The sequence below is a fragment of the Bubalus bubalis genome, chromosome 21 (assembly GCF_019923935.1).
Source record: "Bubalus bubalis isolate 160015118507 breed Murrah chromosome 21, NDDB_SH_1, whole genome shotgun sequence".
In the NCBI taxonomy this organism is placed as follows: Eukaryota; Metazoa; Chordata; class Mammalia; order Artiodactyla; family Bovidae; genus Bubalus; species Bubalus bubalis.
Window position 1 is genome coordinate 9,287,521 of NC_059177.1, and position 5,763 is coordinate 9,293,283.

Sequence of the window (5,763 nt, forward strand, 5' to 3'; positions counted from 1 at the left end):
ATTTAGTTATGATTTTTCTTCTATTTCTTCTTATTTGGAATTTGTTGCCCTTATAAACTCTTTCTTTTGGTATTTTCATCTGTTTTGGAAAGTTTTTTGCCTTTTCTCTTAAAATGCTGCTTTGGTCACAATTTATTTCTTTTTTCTTTAGGGCTTTATTTGGAGTTATTCCATCTCAGCTGTCTATCATGACTGTCCTTTACCCATATTTTCTTGGTCTCCCTGCATATAATTCTGTTGACTTTCTTTTTTGTTTTATTATATAAAAAACTTCATTGAAATATAATTCATATGCCTTACAGTTTGCTAATTTAAAGTGTGTAGTTCAGTGACTTTTAGTGTATTTACCGAGTTTTGCAAATTTAACCTCAGTTTTTAAGAAATTTCATGTCCTGCCCCCCTAAAAAGAAACCTTGTAACCATTAATAATCACTCATTTAATTTCAGCCTCCCCTCTTGCTGACTTGTTGCTGCTTGTACTCTATTCTTTTAATTTTGTTTTATTCTTTTGTTTTTTTTTTTTTATTTTTAATTGGAGAATAATTGCTTTACAATGTTGTGTTGGTTTCTTCCATACAACTATATGAAATGTTGGTGTAATTTAACCTGCTGTATTATCAGTAACGAGAGTTACATCTTTTAATTTTTTCTCATCTCTGGTCTTTTAAAAGCAGATTCTTTAAAACCTTATATTAAAATGAATATTGTAACTACTGAACCAGTATTCCATGTCTTCTAACCCTTTTATAATTACACATCTCATATTTTCATTCATTGCTGGGTTTTTAGGGCAATATCTAAGTTCAGGTTTTTAATTACTAATTTGTTGCTTAGCTAAGCATATCTTATATATTTTAAATATCTTCCTTACAGTTAATATTATATATTAAAATATCAAATATTTATCCTTCATATCCTACTATAAAAATTTGGATAATCCAGTATTATCATCAATCCCCATACGTATTCAAAAGTCCTTTCCTCCTTGTCACCTCAATGTTGTGGTCTTAACTGTAAATGCTTCATGTCATTAAGTTTGTTTTCACTTCCTTTCGTGGAATGACTCTTCTTGAACACATGTTGATTCTTGTTTGAGTGCTCACGTGTGCTTTGGATTGTCAGTCAGTGCTAACAATTGCTGCTCATGCTCAGCCGTTGGAGAGCAGTAGGTCTTGCTGGTGATCTGTTTTCCGTGGTATTGGAAAAGGGAAAGTTATACTGATACCTGGAAATCCTTTGACAGATCTTATTTGCCTGCATGTACATCCAGTTTATCCAGCACTGGGAAACGGACCCAAATGCTCCCACTTATTGATCTTTCTTCAAAAGACATCTTAATCTACTCTCAGTACCCACGAGGCAAGAGGGAGACTATGCAAGGGATTAATTCACCTCTAAGGGAACCCAAACTAAAAATCATGCAAAGAACCTCCTACTGCCAATACCTATGTCTTTACATAGAAAGCAAACACTTGTGTGTATTAATCAAATTCTATCTCCTTTCTATCTTTTAGGAATTTTGCATAATTTCTGAAACAGAGAGAAGTCTACTTTTTGCTTTCCAGGAAAAGTGGTAATAAGTTAATTTATTTTAATAGCTTTTAGAAAATAAGAATAAAATATGGCATGAATCTGGTCCCATATCTTTAAATTAATATATAGCATATTAAAATCAGTATAAGATAAATTAATGTATATGAAGCATGATTTTGCAAATCAGTGAGTTTAAGATAAATTTTCTTGGTACAATCATTTAACTGTTTGAAAAACTGGGAGAAGAAATGTTGCATTATCATGTTTAAGAGGCCCCTTTCACCATAAAACAAATAGGAAAATGATAGATTTGACAATGTAAAAATTGAGTACTTGATACATCAAAAATACCATAAATAAGTGCAAAACACACATGAATTGGCAAAATAAATGTAGAACTTACGTTTGCACATTGAAAATGCCTGATAAGCAAATAAGTACAATGAACGGTCCAAATATCATCATGTTTGAAGATAATTATGAATTTCACAAAACATAGTTGAAAATGGTGATATTTTATAGAGCTGTGAACTGATAAAATAGTTTAAATAATAATGATAATTCAATGACAAGTCTAAAAATATTATAGGTTAAAAAATTAATTTCCTGTCTATGAGTCACTATAAACATATCATCAAATGAAAGAGTCCCTTTGACCCAACATCAAAATATGTCCTCAATAAAAGTATTAAAAAGAAATGTGCTGGACTCTTATAAAAATAACTTTAATATATTTGAAAGAATTAAAGAAACAATGAGAAAATTAAAACTTTATTTTGGACAAAAGATGTTATAAACTTGTCAGTTTTTTTCATAAAATAAAAACATCTATAATATTGTTGTTTCTATAATTATGATAACAACAGGATGAGAGGAGACATTGAAAGAAGAGACTGAAAAACACTACTAAAGATTATGCAAAAGGATATAAAATCCTATAAAACAGGAGTAATGAAATAAATCTAATTGTATAACATATTTAATCAGTGGTATTAAACACAATTTAGTGGTAGTGATATTCAGTTCAGTTCAGTCGCTCAGTCATGTCCGACTCTTTGCGACTCCATGAATCACAGCATGCCAGGCCTCCCTGTCCATCACCAACTCCCGGAGTTCACTCAGACTCACGTCCATTGAGTCAGTGATGCCATCCAGCCATCTCATCCTCTGTCGTCCCCTTCTCCTCCTGCCCCCAATCCCTCCCAGCATCAGAGTCTGTTCCAATGAGTCAACTCTTCGCATGAGGTAGCCAAAGTACTGGAGTTTCAGCTTTAGCATCATTCCTTCCAAAGAAATCCCAGGGCTGATCTCCTTCAGAATGGACTGGTTGGATCTCCTTGCAGTCCAAGAGACTCTCAAGAGTCTTCTCCAACACCACAGTTCAAAAGCATCAATTCATCGGCGCTCAGCTTTCTTCACAGTCCAACTCTCACATCCATACATGACCACAGGAAAAACCATAGCCTTGACTAGATGGACCTTTGTTGGCAAAGTAATGTCTCTGCTTTTGAATATGCCATCTAGGTTGGTCATAACTTTCCTTCCAAGGAGTAAGCGTCTTTTAATTTCATGGCTGCAGTCACCATCTGCAGTGATTTTGGAGCCCAAAAATATAAAGTCTGACACTGTTTCCACTATTTCCCCATCTATTTCCCATGAAGTGATGGGACCGGATGCCATGATCTTGGTTTTCTGAATGTTGAGCTTTAAGCCAACTTTTTCACTCTCCACTTTCACTTTCATCAAGAGGCTTTTGAGTTCCTCTTCACTTTCTGCCATAAGGGTGGTGTCATCTGCATATCTGAGGTTATTGATATTTCTCCCCATAATCTTGATTCCAGCTTGTGTTTCCTCCAGTCCAGCATTTCTCATGTTGTACTCTGCATATAAGTTAAATAAACAGGGTGACAATATACAGCCTTGATGTTCTTCTTTTCCTGTTTGGAACCAGTCTGTTGTTCCATGTCCAGTTCTAACTGTTGCTTCCTGACCTGCATATAGGTTTCTCAAGAGGCAGGTCAGGTGGTCTGGTATTCCCATCTCTTGAAGAATTTTCCACAGTTTATTGTGATCCACACACAGTCAATAAAGCAGAAATAGATGTTTTTCTGGAACTCTCTTGCTTTTTCCATGATCCAGCGGATGTTGGCAATTTGATCTCTGGTTCCTCTGCCTTTTCTAAAACCAGCTTGAACATCAATAAGTTCACGGTTCACATATTGCTGAAGCCTGGGTTGGAGAATTTTGAGCATTACTTTACTAGCATGTGAGATGAGTGCAAGCAGAGTAATTAATCGAACTAGAGAGTCTAAAAATAAATATGCAGGAACTTAGAATATGCACTTCAAAATCACTATGGAAAGGAAGTTTATTCAGTTCATAATTTGGGGACAAGAATCTAGCACTTTAGTGGAAGATTATGAAGTGGGATACTTTGACTAAAATCAGATACAGATGGCTCCAAATTTTTAATTGAATAAATATGAAATAATCAATGATCATTAAGCATTCTTAATCTTCAAATTGTACAAGCCTCACCCCTTTGATCATGGTTAGAAACTCAGAAGATGTAAAAATATATAGCTCCATCAAAATACACATGATAAAAATCATCTTCCTGGCCAAAATAAAACCATCATCAAAATCAAATGCAAGTTGAAAAAAAAAAGTCAATTTAAACACATATAATAGAAAATTAGCAATGTTTTAATATCTAATAATGCTTATGAATTATAAAATAAGGCTGAATTTATCAATAACACATTTGAGAAAACTAAATTTCAGAAAATTCACAGGGCCAATGTCAATAGCACTTACAAGAAAAATTGTGAACTTTATTAAAACTCCAAAAATGATCAAAGTTAATACAAGTTGAAAATAGGTAATTTTTCAGTTAAAAACAGTTAAAATTATAATACCCACTGAGGCAAAAATTTGGGGGAAAGGGCATTTTCCCTTGTACGTGGTAAACATGTAAACTGGAACAAATTCTGTGAATGGCAGTGTATCATCACATATCAACAGCCTTAAGACACTGAACTCAATTTGACCTACCTATTTCATTTTAGTTAATTCATCCAATATAGGAAGCATTTTAGTTCTTTATTGAACCACATTTATTGAGTAGGTTCCACTTGACCACCACTAACTGTGAGGAGCACATTACAAACATCACTTTACCCAACACATGCTACCTACTACCAAGTAGGAGGGTCTTGGTATCCTGATTCCCACATGCAAACACTTAAACACAGGAGAGAAGATGATTTTGCAAATGTTGCACAGTTACTTGAATTAAGCAGCAGCCATTTAAAATTTATATGCACACTTATACTTTTTTATTTATAAATACATACATGTACATATTCGCTATTTATATATGTAATCATCTGAAATTTTATAGTGCCTTAAAAGGCAGAAAATGACTCTAAGCAATGAGAAACTTCCAAGTTTTTGAGTAGATGAGTGACAGGGTCAAAGTGTATGTATCTGTGTGTGTCATGGTTGAAACGGTGGAAGAATGGGCCTCCCTAATGGCCCACTGGTTAAGACTTTGCCCTCCAATACCGGGGATAGAGGTTCAATCCCTGGTCAGGAGGCTAAGATCCCACATGCCTCACAGCCCCAAACCCAAAACATAAAAAAGAAGGAATACTGTAATAAATCTAATAAAGATTTTTAAATGGTGCATATAAAAAAAAATTACAATGGTGGGGAACACAATAAGGGTTTGATGTATTACAAGCTGTATGTGTGGAGAAGTGCTTAGAGCTAGGCAGGTAACCAGCATGAGAACAGACTTGGTAATTTATTTTCTTCATATTAAAGGAACCAGAGGAGTGAGAAAGGAGTCAGTACTGTTCATACCTGGAGCAAAGTTTTCTGAAAAGTGCTCTGGAAAATTCCTGACTTTCTCCTTTGATAAGTGGTGATGCTGAAGCCAGAGAGCCACTTCCTCCCGAAGACACGCATTTAGGCAAGAGCAAGAAACAGGTAGGAACTCTTGCCATGTTTCTTTTTATCTTTACGCGATTGTAATATTTTCTTGCAAGAATTACAGTGATTAGAGCAATGTAAAACAAAATGAGGGCTTCATTGAATTAGCAGTTTAAACTTGTGCTATATTAGCATCATGTTGAATTATTACTCATCCTTGCTAATATAGCATTTAACAGGAAATTACACTGTCATGCCAGACTGGTATAAAAAAATCTGAAACCTAATGGGGCA

The 5,763-nt window shown here is 34.5% G+C and overlaps 1 long non-coding RNA gene across 1 annotated transcript; it reads left to right on the plus strand.

Annotated features, from left to right (window-relative positions):
- Positions 1–1,506: 1,506 nt before the first annotated feature.
- On the plus strand, positions 1,507–5,513 carry LOC123330959. Its single transcript, XR_006547315.1, has 2 exons — positions 1,507–1,573; positions 5,362–5,513. It is a non-coding gene; the product is annotated as an uncharacterized LOC123330959 (long non-coding RNA).
- The last annotated feature ends 250 nt before the right edge of the window (positions 5,514–5,763 follow it).